This window comes from Mesoplodon densirostris, chromosome 15, assembly GCF_025265405.1.
Source record: "Mesoplodon densirostris isolate mMesDen1 chromosome 15, mMesDen1 primary haplotype, whole genome shotgun sequence".
Lineage (NCBI taxonomy): Eukaryota > Metazoa > Chordata > Mammalia > Artiodactyla > Ziphiidae > Mesoplodon > Mesoplodon densirostris.
This window is the reverse complement of record NC_082675.1, coordinates 47,234,205-47,251,748: the sequence shown is the minus strand read 5'-3', so window position 1 is coordinate 47,251,748 and position 17,544 is coordinate 47,234,205.

Below are 17,544 nucleotides of genomic sequence, written 5' to 3'. Positions count from 1 at the left end.
AATTTTTTGAAACTATTTCATCCAGCCTACAGGAGAGCCTAGAAAATTTCCTTACTTCACAACAGACGACCCTTTTTTGTGCTCGGAATGCTTGTTTCTGTCTTATCTAGTGTGTCTTTCCTCCGGGGATGGCTGAATAAATACGGAAAAAGCCTTTTCCTTTGTTTCCCATTCTTTCACTGCCCATGCAGGCAATCATATAAATGGAATCATACAGTATGTAGCCTTTTGATTAGCCTTTTGTAGGCTTCTTTGTGTTAATATAATTCTCTTTCTTCATCCATGTTGTTGCATGTTTCATTAATTTTCCTGTTAATTTATGAGTAGTACTCATTTGAATGGATATACCACAGTGTGTTTATCCATTCAGCATTTGGTGGATACTTCAGTTGTTTCCACTTTTTGATGATTATCTCATACTTTTTACATGTAAGAAACAATGTTCTTAAAAAGAAGGAGAATGTATCTGAGAACTGTAGGTAGTATATATAGACTGGAATGAATTGCCTGAAGAACTTAGAACCTGTGATGTGAGAAACACATTATAAAATCAGCATGTAATGTAAAAAAGCAGAGACATGCCAAGTCATCTTAATAGGGCTTCTTAACCTGGGGTCCACAAACTGTTGGTGTCTGTGGGTAAAATTCAGAAAACCTGTGATATTGGATAGGAAAAAATTACATCTTTATTTATACAAATCCCTGACAGAAATTCAGCATTTCCTTAAATTATAAATGTAGACAACAAACCAAAAGTAGTTATTAGCAGTATCTGTGACTTTGTCACCAATGAAAATCACAGATATTTTCATATACATCTACTGGGTGGATATCTTTTAAAATATTCTTTATGCTCATCACTACTTTGGAGTTATGGTAGTTATTAGACCCAGTGCTAGATTTTGTAATTAATAAAGATGCACACATATTATATCACAATTTGAAAAATATTTTAAAGTGTCATTTCAGTGTTATTGAGTTCCTTTGTACTGTATTTAATTTTACACACAATGAGGTTAAGAACTCTGAGGAAAGAGATGGAATGGACCCCAGGCCAGCATGGCATGGCTGTAATCTAATGGAATCTACTAGCATATACAAGGTGAGAAAATGGGAGTTATCCCTGAGATTGGTTAGCAGTGGAAGGAAGTAAAAAGGAAGTTGTGGGCTTCCCTGGTGGCGCAGTGGGGGAGTTGGCCTGCCGATGCAGGGGACACGGGTTCGTGCCCCCGTCCGGGAAGATCCCACATGCCGCGGAGGGGCTGGGCCCATGAACCATGGCCGCTGAGTCTGCGCATCCGGAGCCTGTGCTCCTCAATGGGAGAGGCCACAACAGTGAGAGGTCTGCATACCGCAAAAAAAAAAAAAAAAAAAAAAAAAAAAAAAGGAAGTTGTAGTATTTGTTGTTTGGCATGAAGATTTATAGTTTTACAAACAGGATTTTCCCTGATGTAGGGAAGAGTGCCACAAAGACTTCCCACAGAAGTAGAGAAATTACCCATCATTCTGGCCTGTGGGGCTGACAGGTTTTTTATGGGATGTCACTACACTGAATTCTTATTTATATTTCAGTGTTTGTGAGCTTGGTCGTGAGAGTCCATCTCTGAGATTGCAGATGAAACGGTGGTCCTGAGCCTGCACAGTTGACTTTGGACATTGGTCAGCCCATGTGAGTTGGCGAATTCACCCAGGAAACGCCCCCTAGGGAGATGGATAGCTGGGGTCCACCAGGAGACCCGATCTTAGCAAAAGCCCCTCTTACAATGTCAACAATAGTAGTCAGGCTGGTGTGGTGTCACCTAGAAAGAAGGGACGGATACAACAGACAGTGCTAAGCAGGCAGAGACCGGGGGGACAGGGTGTTGAAGATGTAGTGGTAGATGATTCTCCAGTATTTAGAACCTGAGAAGATTAGACAGGTGCTCCTCAACAGAAAGACAGAAGGCAGTGAACTAAAACAACAGCCGAGTAAACCGCAGTTCTCATTTATGGAAAGAGCAGTCATTTGAATATTTAAAGGCAGAGGCCAGGGAGAAATGCAAGTTTAACACAAGTCCGATGTCCTAGCAGCAGCCACGTTTTCCCAAAACAAGGTCCTTAGTGTCCTGGAAGAGGCCATCCTGGACCACTGAGCTGTGAGAATGTAACAATGGGGGAATTCTTAGATCGATATGCTTCATCACTTAAAGATGCAGAAGTATGATTGATTTTTCCAGTTGACTTGACCTCGAGACCTGCTACATGAGCAAAAGGGGTTAACCTACAAATCATCTTGCTCTCCTGCATCCCCACAGGTGCAAACTCCTCTCTCTTCTCTTCCTTTTCAGCTTTTCTGTTCACTCGTGCTCACTGCCACTTAGATCACACCCCTGCCCATCCCTTCCACTGAGTTCCAGAAAACTTCAATCCTCCTGTGCCCAAACTCCCCTTAGCTGGTGTCCCAAGTGCTCTGTGTACCTCTTCATCTTAACTGAAATCTGGTCTCCCCAGTGACTGCATTTCCCTTGAGCTTTCTTTAGTGGTACCAAATTTCCCATCTACCAAGAAACCCTGGAGCCCTCATCACTCCCATTGGGGATGTGTTGCCTTCCCTCCCAGCCTGTGTCCCGTGGTCAGGGGACACACATGTCTCTCTCACCAGGCACCCTAGATACCTCTTCTCCTTAATCTTCTGCCATTTCTCCATTCGAGTGTCCCCTCACCATCTGATTGGAGGACACCTATGGAAGGTGGCAATGTGCTAAGCTTGCTTCAGGGAAAAGTGACAGAATTATCTTGATCATGTCCTCAAAAAATTCATTTAATTCTTGTGTAACCCTCATTTCAGCTCTATTATTCTTATATCCATATCCAAATCTTACTGATTCCTTGTTTCCATTTCTATGTATTTTTACTTTAGTGTTAAACTTTTAACCTTCTTTTCTACTATGAGCTATTCCGTGACCCTCCTGCTTTCATCCCCCCATTCAGGAGAGAGTTCATGATTTTTTTCTAAATCACCACCCCCCCCATTTTTCACATTTCTAGACTAATGTTCCCACTTTGACCTTGATCTTATCAATTTGTCTTCTTCTAAAATTATCCATTACCTACTCTTCTCCCCACCTCTTTCCTTCCTTTATGCCTGAAAACTAACTCACGGCACCCAATGTGACACCTCCCTCCCATCCTTCCGTTCCTATCACCACTAAAGAGTAGTCACTTCTCCCTTCTTATCACGCAAGGCAGTGATGACAGTCTGGTTTCCCTACTACTTCCCTCTTACAAGATAGCTTTTACTCCAAATGTTCGTGTCATCTCTAAACTAGAGGTATCCTAGCAGCCTTCCATCTTGATCCTTTCCTCCACAGCTGCTCTATATCCTCTGAGTAAGAACATCCAACTCCATTTTCTGGCCTGACTCATCTGTCCCCTGATCTCCTGCCTCTCTGGGCGTCCCAATAAGGCCTCCCACGACATGACTAAATGTGAGCCCCATGTCCCCTATCACCTCCCTCCTTCTCCCCTCCCCCATCACTCTTTCTCCAAGTGACATTACTCTGCTCGGTTGGTCAGGGCTAAAACTTCAGGAGTTACTTTTGAATTCTCCCCCTCTTTGGCACCAAACTTCAAAAAGTAATAACACTTCTATGTCCAAAATGTTTCCTCCATTTCTTACTTTCTGTTTCCACAGCTGCCAACGGAATTCAAACCTTCATTTCTCATCACATAGTCTTTTGCAAGTATTCTTAATTGGGTTCCTTCCTGCTAATCTATTTTCCATATAATCTTTTCTATAAGCTACTGCCAAATTAATCTTCTTAATGCATACCTCTGATTACATCACATATCTCCTCAAAAGCTTTCTCTCACTCCCCATGGCCAGCTAAATAAAGTCGAATGTCCTTTGCCTGACATTCAGAGATGGCCCAAACTCGGTTCTACTCCATCTCCGTTGACAGCAGTGGTCCTTCAAACACTAGCTAGACCTTGGACAGATCCTGTGACATGCTACCCCTGGGCCCTCACTCCTTTCTCATCCTGTTAACTGCCCAAAGGAGCAAACAGAGCTGCCCAGAGGCTTCTTAGTGTGTGAAAGGCAACCCGCTAGGGAGAGGTGAGACTTGAGGCAGAGGTTTCAGAGAGGAGGTGGTCTAAGTAACCCAGGGAAGTGATGATGAAGATAATGGTAATGGAGAGAAAAGGCCAGGTGAGCAACAGTGATAGAGGTAGAAATAAGAGATTCTGCTGACATCACGAACAGAAAATGGGTGAGAGGGAAGAGCCAAGGTCTACTCAAGTATTTTAGCTTGGGAGGCTGTTTAGAAGATAAAGCCATTGGCTTATTCAGTTAGAAATATGAAAGAAAGTGAATCTAGCTTTGGACATGTTGAGGTTGAAGGGTTGATATCCAGGCATCCAAGCCCTGATAACAGTTGGAAATGATAGCCTGGGAGACGGAGCTTGGGAGAAATCAGGCTGGGGATGGAAATTCAGGGTCACGAGCCTGTGGGGTGGATCCAGCATTTGGAAGTCACCGATAGACTTTAATGGTAAGAAGTCTGAGGATAGAACTCTGGGGTAAAGTAACATTTAGTCGATGATAAGAACAAGAGAAGCCTGAAACCTAGATTCTTCCTAGGCAGAAGTTACCTCTCTTCTTTCTGTTACTCCCTCAAACATTTATGCCATTTGTCAGAGCTGTGTATTCACAACTTCTCTTTCCTGGAGCGTTAGTGCCTTGAGAACAGAGGCAATGCCTTCTGATTTTTTTTGTGTCCTAGTCTTTAGTTATTGTAGGGCCTGGTACACAGGAAACACCCCCAAAAATGCTGACCAAATAATTCAGTAAATGAAGGAAGAGTCACCTCCAGTTGCAGGTAGGTTTTGCTTTCTCTCTCAGTGAACCAAAACTTGCATTGCCCTTCACACCCAACTTTTGGCATTTCTGATGGCAGATCAACAATCTAACTGTCATTTTCCTATGTTCTTTTTTTAAAAACATGTTTTAAATTCAAGTATACTTGCTGTACAATATTATATGTTACAGCTGTATAATATGTTACAGGTGAAGTCACAATTTTTAAAGGTTAGACTCCATTTATAGTTATTGTAAAATATTGGCTATATTCCCCATATTGTACGATATATCCTTGTAGCCTATTTTATACCTCATAGTTTGTACCTCTTAATCCTGTTCCCCTGTATTGCCCCTCTCCCCTTCCCTCTCCCCATTGGTAACCACTAGTTTGTTCTCTGTATCTGTGAGTCTGCTTCTTTTTTGTTACATTCACTAGTTTGTTGTATTTTTTAGATTCCACATATAAATGGTATCATACAGTAAGTAATTGTCTTTCTCTGTCTGACTTATTTCACTTAGCATAATACCTTCCAAGTCCATCCATGTTGCTGCAAATGGCAAAATTTTGTTCCTTTTTAAGGCTGAGTAATATTCCATTGTATGTATGTATCACATCTTCTTCATCTGTTGATGGACACTTAGGTTACTTCTATATCTTGGTGATTGTAAATAATGCTGCTATGAACATTGGGGTGCATGTATCTTTTTGAATTAATGTTTTTGTGGGGTTTTTTTTCAGATAAATACCCAGGAGTGGCATTGCTCGGTCATATGGTAGTTCTCTTTTCAGTTTTTGGAGAAACCTCCATACTGTTTTCCACAGGGGCTGCACCAACATTGTTCCATGTTCTTGACTGCACATGCCAGATGGAGCCAGACTGAGTCTGAGCTCCAGTGCTCCTCGTTTTAGCCTCTGACCAGTACCTTTGTTTTCCTGCCCACTCACCTGTGCTCACCTGCCGTCTTCACACTGATTATTTTCCACGGGCCTCTATCTGTCTTCTGCATTTGTCTGAGGATTCATTTCTTCATTCATTGATTCCAGACTCAAATCCCAAACTCCTTTACTATGGTTCAGCAGGATGGGCAGAAGTCTTTTTCCCTGACATTTCATTGCTTCCAAAACGTGCATTCTAGCAGACAATTTCACCTAACTTACTTAGCCCAGAACAGATTTGGAAACTGGAACAAACTGCTTTATTCTGTTTTTGAATGAATCTGTTGTGTCTTTGGGGTCCAAGGAGCAATTTCTCCTTCCTTATCACACATCTTAGATCAGTGGTTCTTAAAGTGTTGGCTCCAGACCAACAGTATCAGCATTCCCTAAGAACTTAGTAGCAAGTATAAATTCTAGAGTTCCACCCCAGAAATACCGCATCTGAAACTCTGGGGGTGGGGCCCAACAATCTGTGTTTTAACAAGGCCTCCAGGGGATTCTGATGTGCTCGAAAGTCTGAAAACCATTGTCTTGGATCAACTCAAGCACAGGAGTGAGGTTGGGCCATGGAGTCCAGAGTCTGGTTTCTTTAGCAGCTCCACCACCTCCTAGCTGGGTAACCTTGGCCAAGTTACTTAACCTCCTGGATCCTTAGTTTTATTTTATTTATTTATTTAATAGTAATCTTTTATTTATTTATTTTTTTATTTATTTTTGGTTGTGTTGGGTCTTCGTTTCTGTGCGAGGGCTTTCTCTAGTTGCGGCAAGTGGGGGCCACTCTTCATCGCAGTGCACGGGCCTCTTCACTATCGTGGCCTCTCTTGTTGCAGTGCACAGGCTCCAGATGCGCAGGCTCAGTAGTTGTGGCTCACGGGCGTAGTTGCCCTGCGGCATGTGGGATCTTCCCAGACCAGGGCTCGAACCCATGTCCCCTGCATTAGCAGGCAGATTCTCAACCACTGTGCCACCAGGGAAGCACCTTAGTTTTATTTTTAATAAGATTCAAATTTGGGGGTCAGTTGGTCACAAATTTGAGTCATAGTATTCTCGGGCTCTGTGAACACCTACAAAGACAATACAAATCCTCAATGGGTTCAGTTAACCAGAGTTCAGGGCTGGCTAGACACATTAAAAGGGCTAGGCTGGCTAGTGACCAGGTACATGGCTAACTTCCCCTAACCTTGCTCAGAAACAAATCCATTTGACCAGGTGTCTATGAAGCAAATAAGAACTTCCTTGCCTCCATACCCAAGTTCTCTGTTGAGAGTGGCTAAGCAAATGATCTATGACATGTGGCTACTATTGAATTAGGGAGTCTTTAACCTGTAAAGAAAGAACTATTTGCAGATATTAGTAGCTTGGGAGGGCTGATGCATGAACAATGATCAACCCAGATTTCGACAGGCAAAAGGGTTACCCAGATAGTGGTTCAGTGCTGCCGTGTGTTATTTACTTATGAATTCAGCGGAGGAGCTTGCTCATCGTGTTCTCCATTTCAAAAGTTTAAACTACAAGGTCACTCTGAAAATGAGCTGATTCTTCTAGAGAAGGAAACCATGTCATTAGCTGCCTGTATAGTCAATACAAGTCCCTTGGAACACACTCAGCTTCTATTCTTTTAATGCATATTCATGCCAACACTGTAATTCTTCAGTTGGGACAAATGTTCTCATAAAAGACAAAATAAATTTATCCATAGCTTTATTTGAGTCATGTTTAACCCCACTTAGCCTTCTCCCCACTGCTTAGTTCTGAGAACTGCTCCAAAGTCATCATGAAGACAAGGGCTGCTGCTGGCTGATTTGAATAGAACAGTGTTCCTAGTCGCACAGTTGCAGTCAGCTCACAGCGTTCCCAATCTCTTATCCCCATTCTTGGGGACACTATGAGGCTCAAGGCAGCTCCCGAGACAGGTAAGTGCCCTGCCTGGCACCATGCCCATCCATCTCCGGAGTCCTTCTCTGACTTGGCCTCCACCTAGAAACCTCAAGGGCTATAGACATGGCACCTGCACTTAGAAGCCCAAACTGGGGACTCGCTGTCCATTTTTTAAGAAGGTCACAAATATGAGTAAGTAGGACACGTCTGCTCATATTTGGTTTTTGAAATCTCTTTGTTATCAGGGCCAGTTGAGGGCATACGGATTTAAAAACCTGGCTGGAGCATGTGTGAAGGAGACAGTTTGAATTTTTGTGCCACCACTTTTTTAAAGCCTTCTAAGCATCTCCCCACTTTCTTATGCTGGAGCCATCTCCAAATCTGCCCACACCCACCCTGGCTGTGAGGGCTGCTCAGCAAAGAAATACTATTTTATTTGAGAGGCAACGTAGCATAGTAGACAATGCATGAACTTTGGAGTCCGAAAATCTTGGTTTGAGTCCGACTTTGCTGCGTACGAGGTGATTTACCCGGGTTTTCTTACCCTTGAGGCTTAATGTCTTTATCTGCTAAACAGTGATAAGAATAGCATAATCTGCCTGTTAGGGAGGGTTGAATGCAATAATGGGTAAGAAGCACAGCATGGTGACTGGCACATAGTAATTCATAAACGCTGGTCTAGTCGGTAGAGGTGGATGAGGTCTGGGGTTGGCTGGCCTGCCTTGATTTTGCTTAAGCAATTTAAACTTTGGCTCTGTTTGTTGCAAGTCCATGGCTGTCCGCTTCCAGTTCCCAGCTTTTAGGCTAGGAATCACTATATCATACCTCATCTGAAGACCTGTTGCCTTTTTGCCCAAATGCAAATGTTGACATCATAAAATATGGAAGTCCTGTCAGAATTTGGATACTTATTAACTTAGTAGTTACCTCTTGGATTATGAATCATGTAGAAATGTGAGTAATAATCGTGACGTTCGAGTGATGTCCGTTTATTTCAGTGGGCTTCACTATGCAACATGGATATCACGCCAGATAGTTTGTAAAAATCAAGGTCGTAAATGAGGTCAAAGGAATGGGAGGAGCTCTGCTGCCTCTGTGGTTGCTGGGAAATATGAGGAAGCATCGTGGTCCCCTCCTCCTGGCCATGCAAGGATGGGGCTCTGTTCTTTTCTATTTTTAAAAATTTTTTTATTTTTTATTTTTTATTTTATTTTATTTTTTTTGCGGTACGTGGGCCTCTCACTGTGGCCTCTCCCGTTGCGGAGCACAGGCTCCGGACGCGCAAGCTCAGCGGCCATGGCTCACGGGCCCAGCCGCTCCGCGGCATGTGGGATCTTCCCGGACCGGGACACGAACCCGTGTCCCCTTCATCGGCAGGCGGACTCTCAACCACTGCGCCACCAGGGAAGCCCTATTTTTCTTTAATTTTTAAACTTTTAATTTTTTGGCCGAGCGGCATGTGGGATCTTAGTTCCCCAATCAGGGATTGAACATGTGCCCTCTGCAGTGGAAGCACGGAGTCCTAACCGCTGGACCACCAGGGAATTCCAGGATGGGGCTCTAAATAATCTTCCCGGGGGAGGGGGATGGGTTGGAGCTGGACGTTGTTGTTGATTGTCAGCTAAAATAGAGCTGTTTCAATCACGTTTCTAGATTGTGTATGATTGCAGTTCCCTGCAAACAGGTCAAGGGTGACAGTTGCATCAGTAATATTTAAATTTTGCCCTGAGCTTTGGGCTTCTGTGCATTCAGAAGAGCTTCTTTGGCAGGTTCAAAAAATATTCATTCAGAGGCACTAACTCTGCATCAGGTTGAGATCATAAATGGGGACTCGGGACCCTGGGCTCCAGTGAGCAGCATGTTGCCTGACTGAACTGGGGGAGGCTTCAGCGTTCGGTGTGTGGCTCAGGCGTTCCAACCCCTTCTAATATGATGTAGAAATTCTTTTTCTAAGGTAAAAAAAATGTCTTGGACCTGAACTTCTAATATCTACCTATTTAGGAAAAAAACCCTATGACATAAAGTTAATAAGAGGTCAGCAGTGCCTTGAAATGACTTTGTATTTTATAAATCAAGTGTGTGTGTGTGTGTGTGTGTGTGTGTGTGTGTGTGTGTGTGTGTTTGAAAAATAGCCATCTATTTCTGGATGAAATATCAACGTCAATCCCCTTTAATGGTTGGGCTGGCAGGCCCTATCTATTGTCATTACCTATGAAGCCCCTGAATCTGCAGATGTTCCTGCAGGGGGAACTCTCGAGCATCCTTCTGCCAAAGCCTTCATCTAGGACAGGTGCTGGCAGGAGCCCGTGCTGGCAGGAGCCAGTGCAATTAGTGAGTCAACACACGTCTCGCGGAGAGGGTCTTTACCTGCAGTACCAGCTCTTGGCTGCAAGGGACGTTTCAAGCATAATCTTGTCCTCAAGCAACTGAAACCTCTTGCTAGGAGAGAGGAAACAGGTTTATACGCTTGAAATCATGTAATCAAGGGCTTGGCTGGCAGTGCTGACTGAAATTGCCCATAAGCTTGGGGGAAAGACAGGTGCCATTGTGGGGTTGTGGCTGTGATGAAGACTGTGGAGGGGAGGTTTTTTTTTTGGGGGGGGAGAGGAGAAAGACAGGCTTTCGATCCTGACGTTTCCATGAATCTTTGCCAGTCTAGACCCCATCTTCACTATCCCAGCTTTCCTTCCTCTCCCTCCTCACTTTCCCCTCCTCTCTCACACTCACCTCTTGTCCATCCTGCTAGCTCAGTGTCTCTGTTTTGTGGCTGGCTACTACCTCTAGCAGAGAGTCAGGGGAGGTAACTCTCCCATACAAGGGTATATTGAGTCAGCCGCCATGTGCTTCTGGCTTTAGCTGGGGACCAGATTAAGGTGGGATCCTGGGGAGAGGGACATGGGGGACCATCCTGACCCAAAGTCCCCAGGCTCTCTGTCCAGTGTTTAGGACCCTCAGGCACAATTGCTCTGGAAACCACTCTGGCTCTTTCTTATTAGTTATTTCCTGGTTTTGCCCTACAGTTATTGCACTGGATGCTTTTAACTCAGAGATTAAGATCCAAACCTCGGAGGCAGCCAGCCTGTGTTCTGACCTGGACTCATGGGAGGGGGCTGCACTGCACCTGCTTCCTCCAGCTTGGCCTCCTTGCTTCTTCTGGGGCTGTAAGCACAGGTCTGTGACTTTCTGAAGAGGAATGGGCTTGAGAGTTGGGAGCTCTTGGGGAATGTGGGAACTCCTTGGGACCCTGGTACCATGTTTGGTTGGATTCTTGGTTTAGACTTGACATTCAAAGCCATCAACCTCTCTTTGCTTGTTCTTTCAATTTAGAGCTTGGGCTGTCTGGGAAAACAGTATAAAAAAATGGTGCAAATGAGGTTGGGGGATTACCTGGGGATTTCAACAATGGTTGATTCCCTTTAAGAAGGATAATCTGGACTTGAATGTATAAGGGTTGCAATTGCAGGGCTTACACAGGCTGCGGGGGCCAAATTGGGCCAGTGACAGCCAGTAAATACGAGGGAAATATCTACACAAGGGAGACATGTCTCACCATTAGAACTCAGGAAGATTGGTCTTCTCATCACTGTTTCCTCTTAGCTCTAGGGCTGGAGCCGCTGTATCAGCAGGAAATCAGGGCTGAGAGGCACTCAGAACATACTCCTCTTCTCAAAAAAGACAGGACAGACTCTCATTCAGTGCTGTCTTGCTGGCGTAACATTGTGGCTGTGAACCTTCTTAGGTATTCATATCTCTACTTCCCTCTGGGATTTCTCTCATTTGTTAGCAGGAGTCATTATGCTCTGTTCTTGCAGAGAAAATCTCCTTAGGCAACCACGCTGTATTGTTAAGTTGTTCCCAGCATTTTGATGTCTCCTTCTACCCCAAGTAGAAGATGAGGTGGGGAAGTATTTACATAAGGGTAGCATGGAGTCGAGGAAAGAACATGGGCTGTGGGTCAGACAGACCTGTGTTCAAATCCTGCCTTTACCACCCTCTGGGTGAGTGGAGGGGATTGAGGGGGCTTGGGGAGGATCGAAGGAAACTAGGTATGGAAAGCACTGGCTTAACCAAGAACCTGTTCTCAGTACATGTCTGTTGTTTTCCTTTTTTCCTCTTGAACGGCTTCTCGTAACACCTAGTTTCACTGTATTGTCTTCCTTCAGCCAGACCTTAATTGTAGAAACCTAGACTTCCTGGCCTGGAAGGCACCTTTGTAGTCCCCAGTACAAATTCCCACTTTACAGATTAAACAATGGAGGTTCAGTGAGATGCGTGTGGCAGCGTGCGTAGAGTAACATCCAGCAGGCATCTGTGGAGGGCTTGTGGTGAGCTAGGCAATGTGCAGCAAATCCTTATGACAGCCTTGTGAGAAAGTTACTTTTTTTAATCTACATTTTATAGATGAGAAATGGAGAAAAAATTGGGCAGTTGACCTATACCAGATCACTCAAGGCCATACAAATCTTCAGTGAGGAAACTAGAGCTGATACTAAAATAGGCTCCACCTTTTTCCTGCGCAAGGATGCCTTTCCAACACCCTGAATGGGACAGTCTACCTCAAGGTTATGATGTGTTCTCTGAGATCAAGGAAGGCTTTTAACTAAATCCACAAGAGCCTTATCTATAGGGAAACACCTAGGAATGTTTTTTAAATGTTTTTTTTAATGGAGTATTTTTAATAACATCTTGCATTAGCGGGGCACATTTGTTGCAATTGATGGGTAAAATCTGATACATTATTATGAACTAATTGTTTACATTAGGAGTCACTCTTTGTGCTGTACATTCTATGGTTTTGACAAATGCAGCGACATGTATCCACCACTGTAGTGTCACACAGGATAGTTTCACTGCCCTAAAAATCCTCTGTGCTCTGCCCGTTCATCCCTCTTCCCCCCAGGCCTGAGTAACCCCTGATCTTTTAACTGTCTCCATAGTTTTGCCTTCTCCCAAATGCCATATAGCGGGAACCATACGATACATAGCTTTTCAGACTGGTTTCTTTCACTTAGTAATATGTGTTTAAAGTTCCTCCATGTCTTTTCATGACTTGATAGTTCATTTCATTTTATGACGTTCCTTTGTCTGGATGTACCACAGTTTGTTTATCCATTCACCTACTGAAGGACATCTTGGTTGCTTCCGCATTTTGGCAATTATGAGTAAAGCTGCTATACACATCCGTGTGCAGGCTTTTGTGTGGTAGAAATGGTTTCTGACTGGCAGCTAGAATGATTGGCTGAGCTTTAAGAATAATCTCAACTTCTCCAATTACACTTATTTATTTTAATCTGGTTTACTTCATCTAATACACACAGGGGTTCCTCGGTTCCCCAAGCACATGTTTTCTTATTTAAAGAGGAACAATCCATATCATATAACGAATAGAATTCTGAAGCCTGGGAACCTCTCACACCCTGAGTTCACACAATGTCCCCAGGGCCCCCAGATTTGATTAGACTTAGGGGAACTTATCACTCTCAGAAGCAATCAGCAACCATGGAGTCTTAACCAATACAAGGTTCACATAGAGGATTCTGCAATGGTGCAGTCAATTCATGACACCTTGGTCACAGGCATGATTCTTACAATCCCATTGTTCCTTCTTCTAAGGTTGGCTCAGGAAAGAACAGTTTCTCAACAGCTAATGCTCTCCGGAGTATAACTCAGGTTTAGGAGAGCAGATGTGAGAACCATTAGATCACACGTAGACCAAGGGGGAAATACCCGAAGTTTAATGTTGTCCTGTTACTATTTAGGCAAAGGGGCTGTGGAGACTGTCACACGTTTCCCAATCACCCTGCTGACTCAGCCCCGTCCCTTCCTTTTTCTTGTGGACTGAGACTTGCAAAATTCTCATGTTCTGTTTGCTTCTATTTTTACACACCCATTTCTTTCCCTCTCACCTTTATTTGCTTCTGTAAAAAAGAACCCTGTAGAAAATCCTCTGGATAGCCATGCTAGTGGTGATGGCACTACGTTTTGTTTCAAGCCATTAGGCTTTTCATTTTATTATTACTTTCCATTCTTTTTGGTAACCTTAGTCAAAACTTTAAATGAAAATAAAAATATGTTCCCGCAGTCATTTGGGAATGAATTTTTTGGGTGATGGAATTAAAATACCCCTTTCTTTAGTTGCTAACATTGGAAATAAGGAAGGGATTGAGGTGAGAGGAGGGAAAAATAAAATGAGGTAGACTCTGTTTTTTCATATCAAAGATGCCTTTATTTTTCTTTTTTTAATTTTTATTGGAGTTTAGTTGACTTACAATGTTGTGTTAGTTTCAGGTGTACAGCAGAGTGAATCAGTTATACATATATATATCCATTCTTTTTCAGATTCTTTTCCCATATAGGTTATTACAGAATATTGAGTAACATTCCCTGTGCTCTACAGTAGGTCCTTATTAGTAATCTATTTTATTTATAGTAGTGTGTATATGTTAATCCCAATCTCCTAATTTATCACTTCCCCCCACGTTTCTCCTTTGATAACTGTAAGTTTGATTTCTAGATCTGTGAGACTGTTTCTGTTTCATAAATAAGTTCATTTGTATCATTTTTTTAAGATTCCACATATAAGTGATATAATATGATATTTGTCTTTCTCTGTCTGACTTACTTCACTTAGTAGAATAATCTCTAGGTCCATCCCTGTTGTTGCAAATGGCATCATCTCATTCTTTTTCATGGCTGAGTAATATTCCATTGTATATATGTATCACATCTTCTTTATCCATTCCTCTGTCGATGGACATTTAGGTTGCTTCCGTGTCTTGGCTGTTGTAAACAGCGCTGAGGCAGACTCTTTCTGGTGTTACTGATGAAAGAGCCCTGGGGACATGCATATTCTAATAAACCACATGTGAAAGTGCACTCATATATGTGTCCACATTTATAAGCCTGGGTGTCCAGGTACAGCTTAACACTTGGAAATAAATACATAAAGGACCCCAATTAGAGGTGGAGTAGAGGGAGGGGATGGGGTTGTGACCAGTGGGAAGTGGGCCCAGGTGAAGGGGCAGCACTCAGAACAGCCTGATACTGATTCCTGGGGCCGAGAGGCCGCATATAACCCTTGGCAAACCTACCTGCCCAAGCTGCCACCCTATGTCAGAAACAGGTTCAATACAGGTGACGGGAAAATGCTTGATGGCCTGGGCCTATTCTCTGCATAGATAAGGACGTCAGAATAGTGAGTGTCCAAATGTATTTAATGTCAGAGCTGAAGCCAAGACTGAGGTCCTCAACCAAGAAGGGTGATTAACAAAATTCATGCCTCAAGATCCTGTTTACTTTGTATTGTGAAGTCTATGTATGCACAAACTCAAGGCCAATTGGATGCCTTACTTATAATTTATAAATAATGGCTGAAATTAGTGTTTAGCTTTGAAATAGGTGTTAGTGAAATTCTCACCTGTGCCTCCAGTGAAAATTTGATTACATTCTCTATATTGATAATGACAGCCTCTAGCAGGAAGTAGGATAAGAATTATTTATTGAATGCAGTATCCATTGATAGGTGTCAGTATTGTTGCAATAATTACTGCAGAAGACCGCCATGCAAACAAATACTTGATTAGAGTTGATAAAGAAGAATGTCTAAGGCTCTAATGAATTTGATATTATTCCTCTCGGGGCATTGATTTCTTCTTGGCACTATACCTGATCTTCAAAGTTCCTTCTTTTCTGGTGGATATACATTCAACTCTAAGGAATCACATAGGGGAAAGTATATTGTAAATCTAGAAAATTCCCATGAGGCTTTCCCCCACACAATCCTCTGGGCCAAACCCCATGGTCTCCATTTACCCTTTTGCTGCCTATGGGTGGAGGAGTGAGACAGGTTCAGTGGGCGTGGGGTGGCCCAGCCTCAGGCCCAGGGCATGAGGTTACCTGGGGTGCAAGGATGCTCTGGGCAAGAGCTGGAAGTCATATTCAGAAGGAGGACAAAGGTCAACATGTGTTAACACCCCTAAGGCCTATGACCAATGTAAAAGACTAGCTGGCCAGCAAATCTTTGGCAAGAGAAAGCAGCAAAGCCAGGAGTCAGCAGAATCTGAGCAGAAGAATGAGAGGAAAGCCTGGAGGCCCAGAGCAGGCCACTGGGGTCTTTGTGTGTGGCCCCTTGTAGGCTTGCTCGGATGTCCTAGTTCAGCCTGTGAAGGGCAGTGGATTCCTTGCAAGACTGGGAATGTTCAGATGGTATCAAGCTTGGGGGTGAGTCTGTGTGGAATGGGACACCTGAGCAAGGGTGGCTGGAACACACATGCTTCTCTGCTCACCTACAAGGGGTCAGACGTAGGTGAATGCAGGTTGTCTCAACACTGCTCTGGGCCCAGCTTCTCTGCCACTTGCTTGGCTTTCCCTGAGGGCTGTCACCCACCCACTGGCTGTCCCCATCGTGTCTTCAGACAACAGAAACCTGAGCAGAAGAAGGGCATTTCTGCTGATTGAGAGGAAAAGCTTTCCCATGACTTTCCCTCTGAGCCTGTGGGCCAGGATGGAGCCACAAGCTCAGGACCTGGCCACGAGGCAGGGCAGTAAAGCTGGTGTCTGGCGTTTTCGGCTTTTATCAGCCAGGAAAGAAGACGGTCCAAGGAGCGGCAATTGTAATTCTGCGGACAGTGCCGGCTGCAGCATTTTCACGCCCTGGGGTCTTTTAGGTCTCGTTCAGAAGATAGAAAGTTCAACCACATTGCTAATTCACATCTCAGCCAACCCATTTGACTGTGCTCCATCGTGGTTGAGAGAGGAGTTATAGATGCACACAAACAATTCTTGAGAAGCCTAAACGTGAGCCAAACAGGAAGCCGGTATTTCCTATCCTCTTGTTTCCCATATCCTGCTGCTGTGTGTGGAGTAATTGGAGACAGCAGAACCAGGTCGAGAGCTCTCTGCTAAGGAAGAGTGAAGGTTTTTGCGGAAGGGTTGGTATCAGGAATGGAACATGTGTGGGTCATGAACTATATTGCTCGTCAGAGAATCTGTCACACGCCAGCTACCACGTGACAGATATTCCATCTACAACATGATTTTTAGTATCAGAGCCGCCCTCAGTGTCAGCTTTTGTCCTGGCTTTCTCTGAATTCCACCGATTTCATTTGACACTGCTCCGTGTGCGTGTGTCTAGTAAGCTTCAAGCTATTCCGTAGCAGGATGGAAATGTCTACACAGTGTACTGGATTGTTCAATGGCCACATTTTTGCTTGAGGAACAGAATCCCCTATGTGTGCCAGCGTCCTCTTCCCTCTATGGTCTGAGTGAGAGCTGGCCAACAGAGACACCTGCATGAGATTTGAGAGGCAGCCGGGGAGTAGTGGCTGGTTTGCTCTGAGGCTCTTTGAAGGCTGATATGGTGGCAGGCGGATGGGTGGTGTCCAGTGGCTTCAGCCTGTCCTTGCTGCATCCCTCTGGTGTGCAGCTCTTTTTCCTGATGGTTGGCCCAGCTGAATGACAATCTAGCACCAGCCATGTGGCTGGGGATCTGCAGTGCCCCTCCTCACCACACAAGCAACCCTACTGCTGTTCCCCTCAGTGACGGACCAGCACTTGGCCAGCTCTGGTCAGCCCACCCAGCCAGCGCTTCACGAGGCCTGGACAGGGCGTTTTCTCTGATTGTCTCACTTTTCCTTCCAGTTTCTTGCTTTCCGAGCTCCTCCCACAGTAGGGTCAGGTCCACTCCCTAGACTAAATCTTATCCCACAGCACCCATGGCAACTCTCCTCTCAATACACAGCCTGGATGAGACACATGCTACTCAAACGTGCACAAAGCTGGCCTGGCCTTCATTTATTTTTCTCTAAGCCATGTTTGGTGCCCCCATCTCTCCCCAGGATAAGGGGATGTGGGATGCTACTTAAACTTGTCAAATTAAGGAAATCCTGTC